Raw genomic sequence first — 25257 nt, 5'->3', positions numbered from 1 at the left:
GGGCCTCTGTTACAAGGGCACTGATCCCAATCATGAGGGCTCCACCCTCGTGACCTAATTACCCAAAGGCCTTACTTCCCAGCACCATCATGTTGGGTTTAAACATATGAATTCTGGGGGGGTACAAATATTCCAGTCTAAAGCACCATTTCTTCCTACTCCTTGTAGATAACCGTCATTATTTTTTGCTTTATCTTTCCTGTGTTCCTATTTGCAATCACAAGCTGATATAGGCACATTTTATTATTCTCCCTTATTTCTTACACAAAAGATAGCATGCCATCTGTGCTCTCTTGTACTTGCCTTTTTCACTTAATAACATCTGGAAATCATTCCATATCAGTTCACAGTGACTTCCTCTTTTTTTTTTACAGTTGCATCGTGCTGTGTGTATGTACCAGAGTGTATGGAAGCAATTGCTTCTAAAGATATTTTATTTTTCAAGATGTTGACACTTTCTCCACCTTTGCAAGCTAAGTGCACATTATGTGCCACAGGACGTTCTGAGCATCTTGGTATAAGCTAGGAGTCAGTCCCGCCACCCCTCATATTAAGGTCGGGTGTTTCTGCTAATTGGAGTTGTTGAGCAGTACCTCTCCCAGTGTGTATGCTGATTTGCGTGAGGAACAGGGAGCTGTCTGGAATTATAAGACAAATCTTGGGTACTGTTGGGGCATAGACACGTCTGATGGAGGGGGAGCTGGAGGGAGCAGTGGGTGGGATGAGAGCCACAGGAAAGCAGATAACATGGGAGAATGACGAGGGCACACAAAATGCACTCACCTAATTGAGAAGGGTGTCTAGAATAGGAAACCTGGCCCAGTCACCGACTGCACTCTTCATAGGGGAGTGTTTGCACCCCATCTTCCTGTCCCAGCCCCTTGGTGACTTGTGTGGTTTGAGATAAAGGGGCTTTGTGTGCCTGTGAACTGAAAAATCTGGAACATGTAGCTAATCAAAACTCTTTGCTGTGTGACACCCTTGTCTGCGTGAGATGACGCATTCTCCTTGGTTGCAAAGTCAGAGTTGCCCTTGGGGTAGAAGCAGGGGGTGGTTCATTGGAGTCTGGACTGTGAAAGCTCTGGCCATGGTGGAGGCCCACCCCCAGCCTGTTTGGGGGAGGAGAAGAGCTGTTGACCAACTGAATAGCATTTCAGGTACCAGCCTTTTTTTCACTCTCTGTGCTCTGAGCATTTCCCTTTTACTTTGCGAGAGCGACAACACCAGTAGTGGCAAACTCATAGACACAGCCTCCCCAGCCACTGACTTTGGGCTTCACTATAGAGTCATGGACCTGGCAGTGGCAAAATACTGGGAGTACAATGAGGTCCTAGAAGTGATACATCAGGGATGCTGTTGGGCCTGGTACTTGGTTGGTGGGAGTAAACAACAGGGCAGGGAGGCTTTGTGTCACCTGGGACCTCCCTGAAGCATCTCAGGAATAGACAGAAGTTACTCCCTGGAAAACTGGACTTCTTGCCACCACACAGCTGGGCACTTGCAGCACCAAGGTTTCGGCACAAATGTTAGTGAGACCGGCTTTTCACCTTCCAGCTGGGGAAGCCTGGGACGCTCAGGATGCACTTGTGATAGAGCTGCCATGGAGACCACTGCTGCTCCCTCCGGCCCCAGCAGCCTGCCTGACAGCTGGTTAGTGTGCTTCATGCTAATTGTCATTTGTTGTTCTGTTTCTGTGTGCATGCCTCGTGCCCTTCCTAGTGTTCTCACCCCATCCCCCTGAAGGCAGTGGCTGTCTCTTCATTGTCCCTGTGTCCCCACACTGTGCCTCTAAACTAGGAGACAGGTCCTTTTTGCTCATCACTCCGAGTGACGGGTGCTCAGATCTGGCCTGACACCTGAGCTGGGGAGGTAGGAAATGGGGTACTTGGCAACTAGTTCCCTCCTTACAGAGACCTGCGCTGACCCCCCACCCCATCGAAACAGCACCCCTGGTGCCATCCACCTTCTTAGCTGACTTAGGTTTCTCCATAGCACTTTTCACTCCCATATTTTCCTGTTTGTTTATGATCTCTCTCCCCCATTAGCACTGAGCTCTACAAAGGCAGGAGTTTCTGTTTTGTTCACTTCGAGTTGTCCATGCCCAGAACAGTGCCGGGCACATAACAGGCCCTCGACAGGTAATTGTTGAATAAATAGAACACTGGTGCCGTAGATAAGGATGTTGATGGTGAAAGATTCCTGAGTCGTTTTAGGCCCTTGCTGCCAGAAACAAAGAAATACAGGCATTTGGCCTTCTCAGTCTTCAAAAAATCAATCCAAAAGTTTTTCTGTGATTTGAAATTCACTGGGAAGATGCCCCTCCTCCTGTTCTCACCCAGGTCCGACTCTCGGGAGGAGGGGCTTCTTAAGAGGCCACGGGGTTGTCAAATCTGGGGCCTCACCTGGAACTCTGTGTGGTTCAGTGCTCTCAACAGTGTTCTCGAGAGGAGAAACCCAGTGTGACCTGGACGGGTCTGGCTCCAGGCCTCAGCATCCTTCCAAGTCCTGACACAGTCCCCCCTCACATGAATCCTGACCCCAGCTGGAGGGAATTAATAGTTCCACCTTGGTGCCCAGAGATTCTGCTTCAAGTTATGCTGGCTGCCAATGAGGCCCTAGCCTGCCCCTCAGATCTGAGAACCAGGCGCTTGCTGTGGCATGTGTTCAAATCTCATGCTTGGCATGGCACACGGAGTCATGCCAGTTTCACTCTTTCCATGACCCAGTCACGGTGCCTGGCCCCTGGAGGCCACCTCCGAGTCCCAGTGCCCGGGCTGGACTACAGGGTAGCATAGGAACTGGTGTTGGAGGCCCTGTGGTGAAGTGGCAAGGCCATAAGTTCAAATCCCACCTCTCTAGCTGAGAGACCTTAGACAAATATTAATTAACTTCCTGAGCTCATCTTGAAGAGTTGTTGGGGACATAAAAAGAGAAACATTGAAAAAAAAAAGCTAAACAGTAGCTTTTGTTATTGACAATGGCTGGCTTCCTTGACCCTGGACTGCTTGCTTGTCCCACTTTTCTCCTGGGTGCCATGTCCCATCAAAGCCCCCTCCCCCACCCTCAGTCACCAACTCTTCTGTGTGTCTCCACTGCTCCTCACCCACCACTTTGGGCTCCTCAGCCCAAATCAGGGCTCTTGCCCTCCCAAGGCTCTTTTGATTTCTAACAAAAACTCACTCAAGCTCCTGCCAGAGTGTATACCGTCATTTTTAATGCACGTTGCTGTGGTTATTCACCTTGGCTAATAAAGAAGGGCAATTAACCATCAGCTCATACCTATAATGCGAGTATTACCATTTAAAACAAAGTACAAATAACACATGTGTTTTGGTTGGCAAGACCTGAAAATTAGAGTGTTTTGAGTCCTTGTGTGCCCCAACTTTGTCTTCCAGAGGAAGATAAAGCAGTTGAGCCAAAAATAGTTAGGTCCTCACATCTAAAGAGGGGATTAAAGGGCAAAAAACTGTGGTGTGGTGTGGTAAGGTGGGGCAGTGGTAGTGGTCATCCCAGATGCCAGCAATAGGATGCATGCTGTCTGCAGAGAATTTAGAAACACCAACACCGACTAAAAATCAGTCAGCTTTCTAGTACCATCATGCAGCGGAAATTCTAAACATTGGTGATAAAATACTCCCTGGGAAGTCTCCTGTTGGCCTAAGTTCTAAATAATTTCAACAGTTACTTTTGAGTGTTAATAATGTATATGTAAGCCTCAGAGTAGCCAAAGCAATCTTGAGAAAGAAGAACACAGCTAGAGGCATCATGCTTTCTGATTTCAAACTATATTACAATGCTATAGTAATCAAAACAGTATGGTATTGGCATAAAAACAGACATATAGATCAATGAAACATCATAAAGAACCCAGAAATAAACCCACGTGTATATGGTCAATTAATTTATGACAAAAAAAGCCAAGAATATACAATAGAGAAAGGATAGTCTCTTTAATAAATGGTGTTGGGGAAACTGGATAGTCATATGTAAAAGAATGAAACTGGGTCACTCTCTTAAACCATACACAAAATTTAACTCAAAATGGGTTAAAGACTTGAACCTAAGATCTGAGACCATAAAACTCTTAGGAAAAAAACATATGGGGTAAGCTCTTTTTTTTTTTTTGCGGTACGCGGGCCTCTCACTGTTGTGGCCTCTCCCGTTGTGTAGCACAGGCTCCGAATGCACAGGCTCAGCGGCCACGGCTCAGGGGCCCAGCCGCTCCGTGGCACGTGGGATCTTCCCGGACCGGGGCACGAACCCGTGTCCCCTGCATCGGCAGGTGGACTCTCGACCACTGTGCCACCAGGGAAGCCCGGGGTAAGCTCTTTGACATAGGTCTTGGCAATGATTTTGGGGGTTTGACACCAAAAACAAAGGCAACAAAAGCAAAAATAAACAAGTGGGACTACACCAAACTGAAAAGCTTCTGCACAGCAAAGGGAATCATCAACAAAATGAAAAGGCAACTATGGAATGGGAGAAAAAATCTTCATTTTTCCAAAGAAGACATTCAAATGGCCAACAGGTACATGTAAAGGTGCTCAACATCACTAATCATCAGGGAAATGCAAATCAAAACCACAATGAGATATCACCTCACACCTGTTAGAATGACCATTATTAAAAAGACAAGAAATAATAAGTGTTGGTGAGGATGTGGAGTAAAGGAAGCCCTTGTGCACTGTGGGTGGGAATATGAAACAGTATGGAGGTTCCTCAAAAAATTAAAAGTAGAACTACCACATGATACAGCAATTCCATTTTTGGGTGTTTATCTGATGGAAGTGAAATCACTATCTCAAAAAGATATCTGCACTCCTATGTTCATTGCAGCATTATTTACCACAGCTAGACATGGAAACAAGTGTTCATTGATGGATGATTGAATTTAAAATGTATAAACATGTATTATCCATATATATATATATATTATTCAGCCATTACAAAAGGAGAGAAATCCTGCCCTTTGCTACAACACGAATGGATCTTGAGAGCATTATGTTAAGTGAAATAAGCCAGAAAGAAAAAGAGAAATACTGTACGATCTTACTTATAAATGGAATCTGAAAAATATGAACTCATAGAAATAGAGAACAGACTGGTGATTATCAGAGTCTTGGGGCTGGGGGTTGGACAAAATGGGTGAAGGTGGTCAAAAAGTATGAACCTTCAGATATAAGATAAATAAATCTGGGGATGTAATGTGCAACATGGTGTCCATAATTAACAATATTGTATTGCATATTTGAAAGTTGCTAAGAGAGTAGATCTTAAAACTTTCCCCAACAAGAAAAAAATTTACAACTATGTATGGTGATGGATGTTAATTCAACTTATTCTGATAATCATTTTGCAATATATATATATATATATACATATATATACATCAATTCATTATGTTGTACACCTAAAACTAATACTCTGTTATATGTCAGTTATATCTAAATAAATAAATAAATGTAAGCTTCAAATTAGCACAATTTTATGATTTATTCTTTAATAAACATTGTATGCACATGGAAGTTAATTTGGAGAATTTCTAGTGTTCAGTCACCTCTTGACACACATGGACTCAGTTTTACAGGTCAGTTCATAATTGTTTGGGATTGAGTTTGCTTCAGGTGGGGTTTGTCTCCAACCCCTGGGGTATGACATATCCCTGCACTTAAACGGTAGACTCTCAATCAACAGTGACAGCACAGCAATTTTACAGAAGAGCCCAGATCTTGAGTTATTTCAGTTTATGTGACCACTTGGAATTTTTATTTGTGTTTAAAATTTAAAACAATGAAACAAAGTGCAAGTTATGAATTGTAACTTTTTGTTCGGCTAAGTGCAAATTTTCGTTCACATGTGAAATATTTTGCTTAATTTAAATAATATCTTTAAAATTTATTTTTCTTTTAAAAGTACTAATTGTTTTAACACTAAAGAATGATTCCAAGATATAAAATATAATATCATTGGTGCAATTTAATATTGCCTAAATTGTGCCATTTGCAAATGCTTGGGTTTTATTAAAATTCAATTATTAATCATTAGAAAATTATTTACCTAAAATATTATTTTTTTATTGGCATGCTTATATATATGAGGTTTAATAAAAGAACATTTTCACTGTGTTTCTTTTCTGGCCATTATTATTATTTGTTTATTTCATGATTATTACTGAAAATAACGTTGCTGAATGGAGGAAAGGACTTTTTAAAAAATGCACTCTGAGTGTGGAGTATGCTAGGATGCCACCGCACAAGCCAGTGGGAGTCAGCACCTGCTTCTGATGTCCTGCCCCTCAGAACAAGCACCTGTGAGGTGCAGGACCTGCTCTCATGGACAGAAGGGATGTGTGGGAATCTTCTAGAGGGGTGGGGTTGAGCCTTGCCATAAAGTAGGACAACTGTGCTGAACATACCGCTGGTTGAAAATTGCACTAAAACCCTACAGTTAAGATATGGATTCAGCTGCAGTAATGCTATAACAAAATCCAAAATAATAGTGGCTTATACAAAATAGTTTATTTCTCTCTCCTGCAACTGGGCTGGAATAGTAGCTCCATGGTATAGGAACCCAGGCCCCTCTACCTTGCTGCTCTGGCATCGCTGGAGTTGCCCTTCATGATGATTAATTTTATGTGTCAACTTGCCTGGGCCATGGGGTGCCCAGATATTCGGTCAACAGTATTCTCGGTGTTTCTGTGGCAGTGCTTTGCGTGAGTTTAGCATTTAAATTGACAGACCGAGTAAAGCCGATTGCTCTCCCAAATGTGTGTGGGCTTCATCTAACCAGTTGAAGGCTTGACTAGAACAAAAGGGCTGACCCTCCCCCCAATAAGGGAATTCCTCCTGCCTGACTGCCTTCAAGCTGGAACATTGGTCTTTTCCCGCCTCCAGATTTGAACTGGGCCTTGAACTTGCTGGCCTTTGGACTAGAATTACACCATTGGCTCTCCCAGTTCTCAGGCCTTCAGATTCGAACCGGAACTGTACCAGCAGCTCTCCTGGGTCTCCAGCTTGCCAACTGCAGACCTTCAGACTTGTCAACATCCATAATAGTGTGTCAATTCCTTATATCTCTGTATATATGAAGGTGAGTATGTAAATATATAAAATAAATATATAATATATACATATCACACACACACACACACACACACACACACACACACACATCCTACTGGTTCTGTTTCTCTGGAGAAACCTTGTTGGTGTGGTCCAAGATGTCTCACCACCAGCTCTGCATTCCAACAAGTATAGAAAGGGAAAAAAGGGGTAGAAAGGGCACACGCCTTTTCCATAAGCCCTGATCTATAAGTTGTGTACATTACTTTTGCTCACATCCCATTGGTCACAACTTAGTCACATGGTCACATCTAGCTGCAAGGGAGGCTGCAAAATACATTCTTTATTTTGGGCTGCTATGTGTCCAGCTAAAAATTCTATTACCACAGAAGAAGAGAAAAATGAATATCTGGGAACAGCCAGGGTTAATGCAGTGGTTTCTACCACTGAAGATGATAGCCCAGCAGGAGCTAATTCAAGGTCCTGGAAGTGTCACTGATATCATATCCATCCTGAGGGAAACTGTTCCAACTGTTAGAATATCTTATCTTGGGGCTGGGATGAATGGAGGGGATAAGAAATTTGTGTAACTGCCTTTTCTGCCTGGCTGTACCCCAAAATGGGCATTTTCCCTCTTTTTTTTAAGCAATGTGGTGCTGCATATTCAATTCACCTGACTCACACAGAAGAAACAGGAGGATGGGAGTAAACCAGGGTCTCCTTAACTTGCCATAAGTCCACCCTGGGTGTTTGTAAAAAGTGCATATCCCGGCCCACCCTGGAGATACAGATTCAGTGGTCTGGGAAGGAACCCAGGGGTCTGTAGGTTTAACTGCCTGTGTGATTTTTAATCAGGTAAATTTAGGACACACCGTGCTGTTTCCCCAGCTTCTCAGGAGCCTGTCCAGAGCATGGAGATTTATTGCAAGGATATTCATGATTACATCTCAGGACAGAAGCTGTGGCATGGGGCTTAGACAGGAAGATGGGGTGAGGTGGGAGTCCAAGGTAGCTCTCAGGATGTGGTTCTCCGAGGACCCACAACAGCCAGCGTTTGTGACTCTTTCCTCCAGACGCTACCACCAACAGGATTCATCTGTCTTCTCTTCTGTGGCTTCTTACTTCTCCTGTGCCTGCCAGTGGCTTTATTCTTTCCTTTTCCAAAAAGAGAGGGAGCCTGATTGGTTGAGCTAATTGCTTTCTGTACCTGGTCATTTCAGAGGCCTCTGGTCAGCCTATGAACTGGTTGCCCTTGTCTGGTGCCCAACCCCATGTTCAACCAGGTCATGTGGTTCTAAACAGGGGACAGCCTGAGGCCAAGCCCCAGCCCATTCTATCCTGACTCCAGTCCCCCAGCTTACCATCTTGCCTTCCAGACCCGTCAGCATCTCAGCTGTCCATCATATAGCCATGGGGGGTGGGGGAGAGGGGTGGGAGTTGCTCCCTCCTTTCTGAAGTCAGGCAGCTGGGGACACAGGCCACAAGGCAGCCCTCCGAGCACCCATGTCAATGCTGAGATTGGCAACAAGTAGCAGACCCTTCCTCTGGTCAGGATCTGTCTTTCCCAGTCCATTAACGTAGCACATGCAGAGCAAGGTTAATGGAACTGCGACAGAGCTGCCAGGAGAGGGACAGCCCTTGGCGACCATGCAGCCTACCTCCTGTCACTCAGCCTACTCTTTCCTCCTTCTCAGCTCTGGGCACATCCGGGGAATGTGTCCACCTGGGCACCTTTGCTTCAGAGAGACATAGGGGAGGAGGGGAAAGGGGCACAGAGGCGAGGGGGTCAACATTCTCCAGCACTCTTACCCACGGGGCCCTGAGGGAGAGCCGCCATCAGCTCAGTTAAGGGAGTCTTTAGGAGAGAAAATCCATTTTGCTGCTCATAGGCAGGGTGGTGTGATTGAACTGTGGGTGCGTACAGAGGCAGGCTGCAAATCTCGGAGTGCTGGAGCCTCTGTGTGTGCTAGGTGAGGTCCTGAAAGGCCGAGAGAGAAGGAGCACGACCCCACCCCTTCCCTGGGGTGAGTGTGCTGTTCCCATCAGCCCAGCTCCTTGGAACCGTCATTAACTCTTAAGTGGAAGGAAATGACTCCAAGAGATGCAGATGGGTCTGAGGTCTGCCAGCATATAAGATGCATATTAAATTGGAGGGAGGAGGTGAGAAAGTTCCCCATCTTCGGGGAAGATATGAGGTCAGTGGGTGCAAATTTCACAGGTAAAAATGATACATTTCATAACCCAAGTTCTGGGTGGATTTTCACACCCATTCATTTGAAAAACAGTCAGAGCTGCTCAGATGACCTTCCTTCTGATGAGGAAACTGGAGAGACACTTCTGGCAGTCTGGCTCCACTCTGTGACTTTTGGGGTAACGGGGTTGCTCCCGGAATCCTGCCTTCCTCCACCTCACCAAGCTCAGGTCCACTTACAACTTAAACTGTAGCTGTTTCAGAAAGAATGCAGGTGGATGTAAGGAAGGACTTGGCAAGCAGCTGTGAGACAAGGGCAGCTGTTCCTGGGGAGAGCAGCAGGATTCTTTTTCCTGAAGACATTTGCAAATAGGACTGTTACTGACACCATCCGAGAGGTTCCGCTATAGCTCACCTTTGCATAGGAGCTGGCAGGTTAAAAGCATTTTCAATCCATTCCCATTTGTTCCAGTAAGGTATCAGATTCCATTATACTCATTGTACAGGCAAGGGAATGAAGCTCATTGGTTAAGTGACTTGACCACGGTCACACAGCCAGTAACTGGGGAGTTGGAGCCACAGCTGAGCTCTCTGGACCCCATTTCTTCTCCATCTACCTCATGCTGTGTCTGGCATTGCACGTGAAACACTGCTGTGGATGCCTCTGGAAGGTTCTGCCCAGCAGAGAGGATGGGAAACCTGTCTCAGAGCCCCCCCACCTCCTTTGGATCTATATTCTTAGCCCAGGGCCCTCCCACTGAAACCAAAATTAAACCCAAACTCCTTTGGATCTATATTCTTAGCCCAGGGCCCTCCCACCGAAACCAAAATTAAACCCAAACTCAAGAGGTAGGCCTGGAGCCAGCTAAAAGAGGTTGCTGCTGGCTTCCTAGGGCAGGAGGGGCACTTTGTCTCTGTCCTCCTGGTTCTGGCAAATTCTTCCTAGACTCCTTTTTGGGCCATTTCCCAGCAGATGCTAAATGGAGAAGGCGGAAAAGTGTTCCCTAACTCTTGATTCATGGGGGTATTTCAGTCTTCAGGGCTTGGAGAGGTACTGAAACCAGTGGGGTGTATGTATATGTGCATGTACGTATGTGTGTGGTTTGGGAACAAGCAACTTCTCCTTCATAATGAAAAAATAAAAGCTTGAAAGGGATTTGTTAAATCAACTAAAAGGGGACCCTGGGACCCCTATCTCTCTTATGCACAAACCCTTTCCCAATGTACAAATGAATCAGGACTACATGGATCAGATTTCACTCAGAGACTGTGCTGGTTTATAAATTCCAGAGAGGAAAATCATCAAAGGCCACGTTTGTTTTCATCTCTCTGTCCACACGCTCCCAGAGGCTTGTTCTGGTCTCTCCACCCTCTGGGGAGATGGGATGTTTGCCTGTTTGGGTAGGAAGAGGATGGAGAGAGGTTCTCATCATACATTTCTTGAGTCCAGACCAGGTGAGCTCCTGGAAAAACTGCAACTAGGGGCTGTGGGTCCTGCTTTTGAGACACAAAAATTCAGCCTGGAAAGTGGAGGGGAACAGATGTTTTCATCCTCGATGAAGGGGCTCAGCGAAGATGGGAGAGTATCTTTGTCCTCCTTTCTGTCTCTCCAGGTCTTTCTCTAAGGGCCTGCTTACCAAGGTGGTGTGCAGGATGGGGCTGGCCAGAAAACAGCCCACTCGAAGGAAGCCTGGGGTCCGCGGAGTGGCCCACAGATGTGCATTGGGGAGATCTTGGAGAAACCCAAGCTCAGCCCACACTTGGTCCTCCCTCTAAGGACTGCAGGGTGATGATGCTGCAAGTTGCCTGTGGTATAATAAAAATACATATCTGATCTTTGTACCAGGTTCTTAGCAAAGTGTTCCTAAAACCCAGAGTATCTCCTGAGTGATGAGTGTCTTGTGTGCTAATTGAATGACTCTAGTTCGGTTGGATGTGGGGTGGGGAGGGGGACAGATAGCTTCAGGATGAGGGTAGATGGCCAGAAATACCCAGTCTGTATCATCAGATTAGAACTTTCAGTCCTATCCTGATAACCTCCAGGGAGGAGAGAGGGGCTGGTAATTAAACTCAATCGCCAATACCCAATGATTTCATCAATAGCTCCTAGATGAAGAAGTCTCCACCAAAACCTGTAATCCATAGGGTTTGGAGAGCATCTAGGTTGGTGAATATAGTGATGTGCTTGGAAGTTGGCACACCTCAGGAGGCATGGAAGCCCTGCCACCCACCCCTCCCCCCATAACTTTCCCTATGCATCTCTTCCATTTGGCTGTTCCTGAGTTGTGTCCTTTATAATAAATAGGTAAACATAAATAAAATGTTTTTCTGAGTTCTACAAGTCATTCTATGGAATTATCGCGCCTGAGAGGAGGTTGGGAGAACCCCTGATTTACAGCCAGGCAGTTGGAAGTACGGGAGGCCCCCAGGACTCGTGATTGGGATCGGAAGTGGGGGCAGTCTCGTGCAACTACACCCTTAGAACTGCGGGGTCTGATGCTAACTCCGGGTACTTAGTGTCAGAAGAGAACTGAACTGTAGGACGATCTTGGTATCAGAACTGCAGCATTGGTTGCGGTGTGGGAAAACACACATTTGGCATCAGAAAAAAGACCCTACATTGCAATAGAAAACTAATACATATATTTGTTCCAATAAATCGTTCAAGAAATATGTATTGAGCTTACCATGCCAGTATTGGAGATGGAATCATGATCAGGCAGATGGGTCTCTGTCTCAGGGAATTTTAGCGATTGGTTGTCGTACTTCCCAAGTCAGACTCCTTGAAAGGCAGGGTCAAAATCTTATCTTCTCACTTATCTCCCATAGTACCTAGTACAAGGCTGGTGCTCAATTCACTCTTACGCATTGCTTAAATTGTGAGCTCCCTGAAAGCAGAAACAGTGCTGTTTTATAGTTGCATGACCCTGAGCAAGCTACTTCTCACCTTATGCCTCGGTTTCCTCATCTGTAGAACAGGAATGATAATCGTACCTGCATCTTAGGGCTTTTGCGAGAATTAAATACGATAATATGTGTAAAATGCTTAGAGCAGTGCCTGGTCCACAGGAAACTCTGAATACGTGTTGTCTTTTGTTATTCCCTCCTCTTTCTCACCCCAGAGTGCTGGCAACAAACCACTGTGAAGCAAGGACTCTGTCCTTGGCATTGCTGTCACTGACTTACAGGGGGAGGTTGGGAGCTAGTGTAATGGGCTGGGGTCTGACTGGGCCTCTTCTTGGTCTGCAGGGACTGTAGGGGGAGGGCTAGCTCACCCCATGTAGCAAAGGGTCTCTGCCACCCAGGGGGAAACAAGCATACCCTCAGCTTAGTTTCCAGGCATCCAGACCACCCTGCCCTGAGCAAACCTTCTGATTTGGGGGAGAGAAGCCTTGGTGACCATCTTCCCCTGTAGACTCCATCCCCGTTTCTCAAGCCCTATTCCAAGGGCTCCCAAATTGAAGCCCAGACAAGCCACGCAGCTTGCCCAAGATCACACAGTGTATAGTGGCTGTTTCTGGGCACAGATGCAGGTCTCCTATTTCCTGGAAAAGTGTTGAAGCCAAAGGCCAGGCTGCTTCTCCCCTCTCTAGAGGAACATGGGTTGTCCTGGCGCCTCCACTGCTTCTCATTTCCCCAGCTGCTTGGGTGCCTGGGTCCTCTGAACTTTTCAAGGAATTACTTGGCCTCATGATGCCAAAAGAAAACTCCAAAATCAAAATTAATACATGTTTGATTACATGTCTGTAGAACATGTCAACTAGCCAAGTGCCACTTAATTTAACTCCTAGTTATATCTAAATTATAGTTAATGTAAAATGTGTATGCAATTTGAGATGATTGACGTTCTGTGTGGCCCCCAACTATCAGACTGAATAGAGTATGGTGATCATAGAGTGACCCCGTCCTTCCCCATCCCTGCTTGTGAATCAGAAAGCTGAAGAGGGACAGGAGACAGGGAGCTCCCGGGGCAGGAGCCCAGCTCTGCTCCTGACTCAGGGGCTCCTGGACCAAGGAGGGGAAATCTAGTTCATGGGCCTCCCTCTCCATTAAACTTTAAATAGCTCCCCATTTTCCATCTTCCTGGACAACAGAGCTATATAGTTAACTCAAAACGAAGGCCAATCCAAACAGCATTTGAGGTTGGCTTAGGGCAGTATCACACCGAATACCCCTGGGTTGGACCCCTAACTTTCTTAGACTCAGTGCACCTGCAAATGACCAGGGGTACCAGTGGGGTGGTGAATAGTCCATATTTATTCAAAACGTTCAATAAATTCTTGTGCCAGGCATTATGTCAAAAGCAGGGTGTGCAGAAGTGAGCAAAACAGACCCCCTTCTCTCATGGAGGTTAGTGTCTAACGCGTACCATTGCCAGTTTTGTACCATAACCTTTTCTTTTTCTTTTTTTTTTAACATCTTTATTGGAGTATAATTGCTTTACAGTGGTGTGTTAGTTTCCGCTCTATAACAAAGTGAATCAGTTATACATATACATATATCCCCATATCTCTTCCCTCTTGCATCTCCCTGCCTCCCACCCTCCCTATCCCACCCCTCTAGGTGGTCACAAAGCACCCAGTTGATCTCCCTGTGCTATGCGGCTGCTTCCCACTAGCTATCTACCTTATGTTTGGTAGTGTATAGACGTCCATGCCACTCTCTCACTTTGTCACAGCTTACCCTTCCCCATCCCCATCCCCATATCCTCAAGTCCATTCTTTAGTAGGTCTGTGTCTTTATTCCTGTCTTACCCCTAGGTTCTTCATGATATTTTTTTTTCTTAGATTCCATATATATGTGTGTTAGCATACGGTATTTGTCTTTCTCTTTCTGACTTACTTCACTCTGTATGACAGACTCTAGGTCCATCCACCTCACTACAAATAACTCAATTTCGTTTCCTTTTATGGCTGAGTAATATTCCATTGTATATATGTGCCACATCTTCTTTATCCATTCATCCGATGATTGACACTTAGGTTGTTTCCATCTCCTGGCTATTGTAAATAGAGCTGCAATGAACATTTTGGTACATGACTGTTTGAATTATGGTTTTCTCAGGGTACATGCCCAGTAATGTAATGGGATTGCTGGGTCATATGGTAGTTCTATTTGTAGTTTTTTAAGGAACCTCCATACTGTTCTCCATAGTGGCTGTACCAATTCACATTCCCACCAGCAGTGCAAGAGTGTTCCCTTTTCTCCACACCCTTTATTGTTTATTTATTGTTTCTAGATTTTTTGATGATGGCCATTCTGACTGGTGTGAGATGATATCTCACTGTAGTTTTGATTTGCATTTCTCTAATGACTAATGATGTTGAGCATTCTTTCATGTGTTTGTTGGCAGTCTGTATATCTTCTTTGGAGAAATGTCTATTTAGGTCTTCTGCCCATTTTTGGATTTGGTTGTTTGTTTTTTTGCTATTGAGCTGCATGAGCTTCTTGTAAATTTTGGAGATTAAACCTTTGTCAGTTGCTTCATTTGCAAATATTTTCTCCCATTCTGAGGGTTGTCTTTTGGTCTTGTTTAGGGTTTCCTTTGCTGTGCAAAAGCTTTGAAGTTTCATTAGGTCCCATTTGTTTATTTTTGTTTTTATTTCCATTTCTCGAGGAGGTGGGTCAAAAAGGATCTTGCTGTGATTTATGTCATAGAGTGTCTGCCTATGTTTTCCTCTAAGAGTTTGATAGTTTCTGGCCTTACATTTAGGTCTTTAATCCATTTTGAGCTTATTTTTGTGTATGGTGTTAGGGAGTGATCTAATCTCATACTTTTACATGTACCTGTCCAGTTTTCCCAGCACCACTTATTGAAGAGGCTGTCCTTTCTCCACTGTACATTCCTGCCTCCTTTATCAAAGATAAGGTGACCATATGTGCATGGGTTTATCTCTGGGCTTTCTATCCTGTTCCATTGATCTATATTTGTTTTTGTGCCAGTGCCATACTGTCTTGATTACTGTAGCTTCGTAGTATAGTCTGAAGTCAGGGAGCCTGATTCCTCCAGCTCCGTTTTTCATTCTCAAGATTGCTTTGGCTATTCTGGGTCTTTTGTGTTTCCATACAAATTGTGAACCTTTTTGTTCTAGTTCTGTGAAAAATGTGGAAAAAAACCCTTTTCTCATTTGATTCTTGAAAAAGCCCTGGGACCAGTCAGGGTAGGATTAGTTTGGTTTTATCACCTTTTATAGTTGAGAAAACTGGCACTCAGAGAAGCCAATCAAGCTGTTTAAGGCGGCAGCGACAAAGCCTGGACTGAATCCCTCAGGGGCTGTTTCCAGATGCCTAGTTCTTTCCCTAATGCCACCAGGCCTCCCAGTGATGGCCATGGGGGCCGTCCAGACAGCTAAGGAGCAGCTGTAGTCTGCGCAGGCTGCTGTCTGAGGCTTCTGGCTTTGGGACTGACTCTGGGGCTGAGCCCGATGACACCCTGCACACGCGAGAGGGCTTGTCCAGCAGCGGCGAGGTGGCTGCGTGCCCGCCGCGCTGCTCCGCGCGCTCTCTGAGCTTCCGATGCTATTTGGAACCAATTAGCCATTTACTTCAGCCAATTCATTATGTTCTCTTTGAACCACATTTCCTTTTCCCGGAGAAAATCTGCCTTGAACTTTGAATGTTGCGGGCAAAATGTGGTCGCGGGCTTTCATTCCGGAGCCAGCTCCGCACGTCTCCACGCTGTCGCTGCGCCCTCGGCCGGGATGGATGGGCTCAGCCCCGCGGCTCCGTCCCCCGAAGCACCGGTCCTGCCGCTCCGGTTTTCCAAGGTGCTAAATCACCCCTCCGCCCCCGCCCCCGGGGCCGCGGCCGGCTATCTCCTGCATCGAAGTGTCCCCCGTGCTCCATGAGGCTCTGCAGCAAATCCTTCGTCTCTGGCTTCAATCCCTCCCGAGCCGCTCTCAGCGCCCGGTGTAGCGCTGCTCTAGCCCTCCCCGTGAGCTCTTTCACCCGCCCTCACCCTGCCCTGATCATGCCATCTGCTCCACCAGCCCCCACTCTCCCACCGCAGCCATCCCAGGGGAACATCGACTGCCTGCTGTCACTCCCGCTGGCCTCTTTCCCCACCCGCCCGCTCTCACATCAGATTTTGCCACCCAGCGTGACTGGCTGGCCCATCCTAGCCACTTTCTGACTCTGGGTGAGGACAGGACGTCAGGGTTGTGGGAAGGTGGGAGGGATGGGCGGGGGGGCTTTCTTCCTTTCAGCTCCAGACTCTCCTCAGGTGCTGGTCACGGTGGGGTCAACTCAGCAAAGCAAGCTGGGAAAATCCCCAGGGGCCTTGGGTCACTGTGGCCTGCCGCTCCTCCCAGCTTCTCCCCAGCCTCAAACAGTCGAAACCCCAAAGAGTATGGCTTCACTCTAGGACACTGTCTCCTGGTAAATGCGGTAGTCTCGCCTTGGGGCTGTGCCATCTGGCCTTGGGAGAAACAGAGCCATCTTGAGAACGTATGTCGTCAGCAGCTCCCCAAGATCACCGCGGGGGGCCCCCATGTGCCCTGCCAGGGAATCTGGTTGCTATGGCAACAGGAAGGCAGCCCCTACAGGTGCAGAGGGTAGGGGCCTGCAGAGTGCAGGGGGACATAACACTTGACCACTGTGGCTGTCTGTGTTGTGCTTTCCTCCCCCATCTCAAGGGAAGTGGCCCTCCAGGAGCACAAGTGGGCAAGCGTCCTGCGGGGGCTGGGAGTGGGGGGGCGAAGGATGCTGCCTTGTGGCAGAACTGGCAAGGGGGCAGTAGAGGGGTGCCACTGCAAATTCAGCCTGTCGTCCTGGGGGTATGGGGGACCCATGGGATGTGGAGCACAGAAATAGAAGAATTATCCTTTAAGTCCAAACCCGTGATACATCTGTCTGGCCAGAGCTCGCCTGTGACAGTTTTTCCCAGACCACTTCACGGGAAAGGCTTTATCCTAGAAGCTATCAACATCAGAGTCATGTCCCAACACCTGCCACTTCCCTAACAGCCCGTTGAGAGCTAGCGTTCATGAGTGTCCTAAACCCTTCCCTAACCTATTTGTATTTTCATGCTGTGACACTTCTTAGGGAACTGAGGTCCCTGAATTTATTCCCAGCTGGTCTGAGGAGTGTTCCCCTCTGATCTGCCCTGTAACCATCTGACGTAGGTGTCAAAGGGATCTCCCAGGTTCAGGATTTGGAGATTTGGTGAATTACTCTTCATCCCACCCTTCCAACCCTCATGATATTATATACTTTAATTTCCAAGATGAATATTTCGGAGTGCCTGCCGTGTTCCAGGTGACTTTAAAATATTACCTCATTTATCCCTCAAGACCTTATGAGGTAGGAATTATAATCCTCATTTCAAAGATGAGAAAACCAACGCAGAGACAAGAGTCGACTTGTCCACCAGTTAGCACAAGGCAGAGGTGGATTGGAACAGGTCTGACGAGGCGCTCAGCGTTTTTCCCATGAGGACCCAGCTACTTTTGAGCCCATTGGTCCCGGAAGGGTGAATATAAATTAAACTAAGAGATTTAATCCTCTTAAGGGAATTAAGGGAGGAGAGAGACATCCTTCCCCCTCCTTTTAATTTCAGAATTTTTTTCTCTGTCCTTTTCAAATGTACATAAATCTTTATAATGATTAAGTAAGTTTCTAACCAGTCTCACAATGCAGGTATTTCCTCAAGGACCCAAGACCATCTTTTTGAAATGTAAACAACCAGAGAGATAGCACCCTCTGTCCCAGTTCCCATGGGAGGGTAGGCACCTAACTTTGGTGGGAGCCTTTCTCCCATTGGCAAAGCTTCCTCCTGTCATAGTTATGAGTTTGTTTTTCCTCTAGATAAAGCCAGTAAGCTAAAGCAGATGTCACCCCAGTTGCCAGGTAAAGGCAGGATGAACTATGTGTGACAAACGGTGCTGACAAGACCTCTCAGGCAGGGACTAGTTCTTGCTTATCTTGATGTACAAACAATGGCTATGCCTGTAATGGATTATATCCGCTTGGCTATCAAGGGCGGGGCCAGAATATGTCACCCCAAAATATGCCTTTTTGGCATATGGATCATTTTTGAGCTGAAAGCCTTCGAGGAACAACAGATGCAGGAAAAGCTCTAAAAACAGAGCATAGGTTTCCCTTTTGTCAAGGCAATTTCCACTTGTAAAAGTGTCTCCCTCCAGTAGCAAGGAAGAGGAGACTCTTGACAGCTCTTATCAAAGGAGAAGGCGCTGACTTCAATCTGCATAACAAATCTTACTAAACAACCCTGGTTTACCCTACTTTCATTTGTCACCTTCCCATAACTTTCACCTCCACGCCCCCCAACCCCAAACCCCTTTTCCTTTTTCTAGCCTCAGATAATATATAAGCCCCTAAATTCTGGCTGCCTCTTTAAGCCACACTTTCTTGGTGAGTTTCTGTGCGTGTGTATGTCACTAAAGCTTTTTTCTCTTGTTAATCTGTCTCTTATCAGTTTGATTCTCAGGCCCCAGCCATTGAACGTAGGAGGGTAGAGGGAAGGAGGGTTACCTCCCGTCCTCTGTGTAAGGGGGTGAGATTTCATTCTGTCTGTGCCGTCTCTTAGCGGATTGCCTATGATGCTCATCGCATTCTGGTTTAATGCTCACCCAATGAGAAAACTGTTTTCTGTCTCCACTGCCTTTGTGGAGAGGTTTTCTGTGTTGGGAGAAGATCCCTTTTCCTAATTCTATTTTCCCAACAGTCCCCTTGCCTTGCCTGGTCTTTCCAATCATAGATTTCTGCATTTTGACTCCATTCTTCTCACCCCTGACTCCTCTAAGACTCCAGACTCCCGCTGACCCCCATTTTCTCATTCTGTGGGGCGTGGCCTCTGATCTGCATTAAGACTTGCTGGTGTGTTAATAGATGTCAGACCACAGCTAAGGGTGTTCCCACCGGGCCTTCTTAGGAAACCGTTAGGCCAGTCCACATTTTAAGGGAGGTTTCAGCAGCTATAGCTTTAGCCCCCAGAGCTGCCCCCACTGATGTTACTTAAAAACATTTGAGGTCTAGGAGGTAAGGTCACAACTTAGTCATGTAGGGACCCCAGAGGCTGACTCAAGCCTACCTTTCCTGCCATACCTTCTGCTGCTCTTCCAGTTTTATCTCTCGGATCCTCCACCCTGCAACCCCCATAGTCCACTCAACAATGCATTCACTAAACTGACCTCATTCCCTCTGGCCTGAAATGTTTCCTCTCTACTTTCCACCCAGGCAAAGTCTGTCTATTCTTCAAGGACCTCTACTGCACACCTCCCACTGCAGCAAGCCCAGGGCCATACCTGGATGCATGAATGAGCTTCCAGGCAGCCCCAGCCTTGGTGGGTCCTACAATCTCAGGCCTTGGGCTGCACGGTGCAGGGTTTCCAAAGAGGAGTTGTTAAGGGAGTTACACTTGTTCCTCTGCAGTCTGAGGGTCACTGACTCTCTCTCAGCTAATCAGCGTGTGGCAATGTAGCCATCCCACCTGGGCCACCCAGCGCACAAGACCTTCTTGCTCCCCTTCTCTCTCCAGAGTAATAAACAGAGTCGTTACCAGGTGCCTCTTGCAGCCTCCTGTGTTGGCAGGTTATTTATATGTAAATTTGCCTGTCTGTGGTTGTGGCGGTTCAGAAACGCGATAACAGAAGCCTCTGTAGGAGCTGGGATGTGAGGGAGCGGGGAGGGGGAGGCCCTGTAGCTTCTTCGGGGAGAGTTAATATGAGATTAGCTACAACCAATTAGATGGTATCAAACCCAAAAGGATATAGCTGTTTAGCTAAACTGAAGATCCGCTGAAGGAGGGGGCTGTGGCTATCAGGAAGGCATCCGGCATTGGCAGAGCCATCCCCCAGGAAGCCAGGCTTTGGGGCAGAGCCCAGGCCTCTTGGGAAGGGGCTAGGGGCGGAAGGGCATCACCTTGATCTTACACTGGTCCTGGCATCCACAGGTTGGGGCGGGGTGTGGGAGGGGAAGCATCCCTGCCCAGGAGGTGCAAAGGCATTCATTCAGCCCATTCAGGCTGCATGCTGTCACGCTCAGGTACCTTCACACACACTGACCCCTACTCTGCCTGGTAGACTGCAACTCATCCTCTGGGACCCCCTGAGATGTCACTTCTCCTGGAAAGCCTTGCTTAGCCTGTCCCTGCTCTGAGGTCCTGTGAGACTTTGTACATGACTGGAGTACCACCCATCTCACTGTTTATGTGTCTGTCTCCTGTCCATCCTGCAGGTGCTTGAAGGGCACACATAGCTTCATTGTATTTGACTCCCCAGGGACGTAACAGTGTTTGGCACAAAGTAGACGGCCAATAAATAGATTTTGAGAGACTGGAAGGGAAATACAAAGAAAGCCAAGGATATTTGGGCTTAAATGCTGACTTGTGGTTGAATATACCACCTCATGATATGCCTCTTTGGCACAGGGTTTATTAAAGAGTTAAGATCCATTAAGAATCAGCAGACGCAGGAAAAACTCTAGAAACAGGGAACAAGTTTTCCTTTTGGAAAGGAAATTTCCACTTGTAAAAATGTCTCCCTCTCCTATAGCAGGAAGAGGACACTTAACAGCTCTTATTATTCAGTGGAGAAGGCACTGACTTACTGCATCACTAACGTCACTAAACAACTCTGCTTACCATATTGTTGCTGGCCACCTTCCCATAACTTGCCTCCTCCCACTCCCCCTGAAGCCCTCTTTTCCTTTGTGTAAACTAAGATGGTATAGAAGCCCAAGTTCTAATCACCCCTGAGGGTTAGTCATCATTGGGTGCTCCCATGTATGCATGCATATTGTACACATTAATTCACTTGTTTGTTTTTCTCTTGTCAATCTGTCTTTGGCCAGTCTAATTATGGGGACCCAGCAGCTGGAGAACTAATGGGTAGAGAAAAGTATTTTTTTTCTTTCCTACGTACTGCTTTTGTGATCTTGGGCAAGTTATTTCACTCTTTGAGACTCAGTTTCCTCATCTGTAAAATGGGGATAACAGTCCCTCATATGCTATCCTGTGTATGGAGATTGTAAAGCCTGGCCCTTGAGAGTTTGCTCAAAAGTTAGTTACATTTCTCTTGTCATTAACTTCTTCCCTTCCCATCCCTCCAGGGCGTCAGACCACAGGTCAAATAGTCTCTTTTCTCTCAGGGGAGTTCAGTCCCTGGGGAAGGTAATCAGAAAAGAATTCAGCAATCAGGAAAGCAAAGACTTGTGGATAATAGAGCAGGGAGGGAGAGGAGAATTGGTTGGGAAAGGGAACGGAAAATGAGCCACAGCCTCTGAAAGTGTCTTTTTATTGTAAGGGTATCCCTGAGAAGTGGTGGGAAGCGTGGAAGAAGCTGTGGGCTCAGAGTAAGGGGTATTAACACTGGTCTGCTTTCTGGGCGAGTAGCGAGCAGGAACTAGAGCCTGCCCCATGCCAGGCAGCCCTCCTACACCCAGCAGAGGAGATGAAGGAGGCAGTGGAGAGAATGGAGGCTGCCCTCAATTTACTTACAATCCAGGGACCCATGGCCAGGCTTCAAGCTCGCTCTCTAAGAATCCTTCCCTGCTGACCCTGGGAGCTGGGGGTGGGGGTGGGGGGTGTCTGGTCACGTCCCCAGGCAGCTCCGTGCATTCTGCTCCGTGACGATGCATTCTGCTCCATCTGGCACTGGAGCATCCACACAGCCTCACAGAATGTGCTGGCCAGAAGGAGCTGTGTGGAACATCAGGTCCAAAGCACTTGTCTTACCAACAAGGAGAAGGAGGCCTGAGAGTCCATGGGATGCGCTCCATCTCACACTGCACCTGAGTCCCAGAGAGCTCTCTCGGCTGTTTCCCATTGGTGCAAGGAGGGGTCAGCTCCCTTCAGCACTGGCCTTGGAGATCCTCTTACTGGTCAATGCCCTGCCCAGGCAGGAGAAAACAAAAGGGCCGTGGAAGCAGGGCAGCCACGAGATTTCCTCCCTCCCCAGGGTTGTCAGCTCCCAGTTGAAGTGGGAGTCTAGGCTCTGTGCTTGTCACCAAACACAAGTTCATGTGTCCAATGCACAGTGCAGCCAAACAAAATGAAATGCTGGAGTTTGGAGCAGAGAAAGGTTGATGGCAGGGCCAAGCAAGGAGAATGGGTGGCTTGTACTCCAAAAATGCGAACTCCCTGATGGTCTTCAAGGAAAAGTTTTTACAAGCAAAATTTGGGGTGAGGGCTGCAGAGTGTGTGACTTTCTTCTGATTGGTTGGTAGTGAGGCCACAGGGTGGTGCTCCAGGAACCTTGTGCTTAGCCTGAAGTTACCATCCTCCACCTAGGGGGGGACCTAAGTTCCTGTAGAAGAACTCAGAGATATAGTTATGTATATCCCTTGATAAGGTACCAAGATCCTGCTTTAATTCCCTGCACTGTAGTTTATGGATTGTTCCTTCTTTGTTTCTGCATTCCCTTATTTCCCTGAGTAGCCACTGTTTGAATCTGCTCTTTGGGACTCAGAGAGGTCTAGGAAGCTAAAGATTTTATCCTGCAAATAAGAACCAGGGGACACAGAAAGGCTTTTGTTCCCAGGAGGGCCCCACAGGGTCCTGCTCAGTTACATGCTTATAGCTGTTTGCTGCCCAGATCTTTGGGGATACCTTCCTCTCCACTCAGTGACTAGTCCCACCATCCATCTTTCTATTAGTCCTGCTGGAATCCTGGGAGACTGTCGTGGTTCCATCCTCTCCTAGCCCCCATACCCAAGGGCTAGAGACCTCGGCTTCTCTGGAAGACCCCACACATCCCATAACTTCTCTGAATCTAGTTGTTTCCCTCCTTAACTCTCAGCACAACCTCGACGTTCCCTGGCTTGACCAAAGCCTTCCAAAACAAACAGGCAGATTGACCTGGCAACCTGGTTTTTCTGCCATAAAACACACAGATATTGTCAGTTCTCCCTGTGCGTATGAAAAGCCCAGGCCTCAAAGGTACGATGGCTTGGCTTCCCTGCTGTGGTGGGAGTGAGGAGGAAGAGGGGTGGAAATACCTTTCATTCTTTACCAAGGAGCCTACAATGGAGAAAACAAGACAGAGCTAGTCTCTCAATAGGCTATTCTGCCACATTACATTCTTAACAAACCACCCTGCTACATTTCTAAGACAAATCTGATCATGTCTGCTCTCTGCTTAAAATATTTCAGTGGCTCCCCACTGCCCTCTGGATAAAACCCAAGCCTCCCCCACCACATAAGAACATCACGATCTCGGCTAGATCTTACTTCTCCAGATGGTACTACCCCTCTCCTCCCCGCTCCGCTGTGGCCAGACTGATCTAAAATTTGACTGCGTGTTTAACCCTGCTGGCCTGGCCTGGAATGCTCTCTCTCACTTGGTTCCTTGGACCTGCTGTTCCTTCAGCCTGGAACACCTTCCCCATCTTCCTTTATTCCTCTTCATCCTCCAAGATTCAGCGGGTGGGCCTGGTGCAGATGTGGATATGCTCACTAAGTGTGAAGTGAATCCCACCCTCTGAGATGCCCCCAAAATTCAGGATCGACCACACAAGTGTATCCAAGGTATCATATGGCTAGTTTATACTTGATGATTTAGCTTAAATATCAGGACCTGCTCAACTCTTTTTTATGAGATTCATAGTTTCCTATTTTATCTTTAAAATGATTTGTTGGAGGATGTGTCAATTCAGAGGCAGCTGGGTCTGTAGCCTTTGTTCCTAGTGAGGAGGTGGGTGGATGCCCCCGTTACTGTCTCTAGTGAGAAACATCATGGAAGCCCAGGGGCTCTCTTAACCCCCAAGGGAGGCCTCCCCGGCATCCACAGTCCACTGCAGTCCCTGGCTCTGGAGAGCACCGGGTCCAGCCTGAGGCCAGGCCCAGATTTGCTGGGAACATGGTGTTCCTGCCCCCTGGCGCCCAGATTCATCCAGGTCCAAGGGAACAGTTTCCCAAATTCTTTTCATCATCTTTGTCTTGCAGTGCAACCCCATCCAACCCATGAGGACCCTGAGAGAGAAGCAGACATGGAGCATCTGCAGGGAGGGTGCTGAGGGGCAGTCCTGTTTCACATAGGCAATAAGCCAAGTGGACCAGAATCCTGCAGGGAGGCCCTTGGGGGTAGGGCACAGTGGAGGGTCATTATTTAGTTACACTGTTGCCGTTGAGATCAGCATCCTCCTTCCTCAAGTGCTTAAAGAAATCCACTACATTCTCTTTCTTTATCACATTTCTTGATGCTGGGAGGTGGGCAAGAGATGAAGGCCATGTCCATGGCTGAGTATGGTTCCAGCAAATGCTGACTGTCAGCCGTGTGTGGTTGCCTTGGAGATGAGCTGCACTGTGGCCCTGCTGTGTCCTGCTTCAATGCCAGTTGATAGAACCTTTGCTGCTGGCCACATCACAGAGCTGACCCTGCATGGGAAGGAGCAGCTCATTTTGCCCTCAGCGACAACCTCATAGCCCCTGTGCACCAGATTAAAGTTGGTTTGGCTGGTCAGAGGGTCTTTAGGACACCATCCATCCAGTCATGAACACATCCTTGGCACTGCGGGGAAGGGGGGTGTGGCACTATGAACTTGAGAGCTTATATGCCTAGGTGTGTGGGAGGAGCCTGGGATAGAAGACCAGGCACTTTGGGATTGCCATTCTCACAGCACCTTCCCCAGAAAGCATTCCTGAACAACCCCACCAGACACACTTTACCCATCAGAACCTCACCAAACAGTGGTCTTAATAACACTTCCCTTCTCCCAGCTTCCAGGGCCCAAAACCTTGGAGTCAGTTTTCTCTTCTTTTCCATGTCTCCATATTGAGTTGGTCACTAGGTCATTTCCATTTCTCCTAAGCAATGTGTTTGAGGCCATTCTTACTCTGGTCAACCTGGGCTGGGTTTACATCCTAGCGGGCCTTCAGACTTCAGGCTCTGGTCCCTCTAATCCACTTTACATACAAATGTCCAAAAGAATCTTCTTTGCATTCAGCTGTCATCCGTGCCTCCCCTATTATTAATCTTTCATGGCTCCCTCTTTTCTAGTACATAGAAGCCAGTGTATTATCTAATTTCCTTCTCTCTCAGCTGATTA

At 47.2% G+C, this 25257-nt stretch overlaps 1 protein-coding gene across 2 annotated transcripts in view; it reads left to right on the top strand.

The window, feature by feature from the left end:
- The window catches only part of TRIM29 (tripartite motif containing 29), an 81165-nt gene extending 55908 nt beyond the window's left edge, over positions 1-25257 (top strand). For both annotated transcript variants that reach the window (XM_089915697.1, XM_089915698.1), the window contains exon 9: positions 1-25257. This exon is cut by the window's left edge and continues 14780 nt beyond it. The gene's annotated coding sequence lies outside the window, so the exon portion shown is untranslated.

This window comes from Delphinapterus leucas, chromosome 7, assembly GCF_059928025.1.
Source record: "Delphinapterus leucas isolate spDelLeu-1000000601 "Yukka" chromosome 7, BTC_Dleu_Yukka2, whole genome shotgun sequence".
Classification (NCBI taxonomy): Eukaryota; Metazoa; Chordata; class Mammalia; order Artiodactyla; family Monodontidae; genus Delphinapterus; species Delphinapterus leucas.
This window is presented reverse-complemented; position numbering and strand designations above follow the sequence as displayed.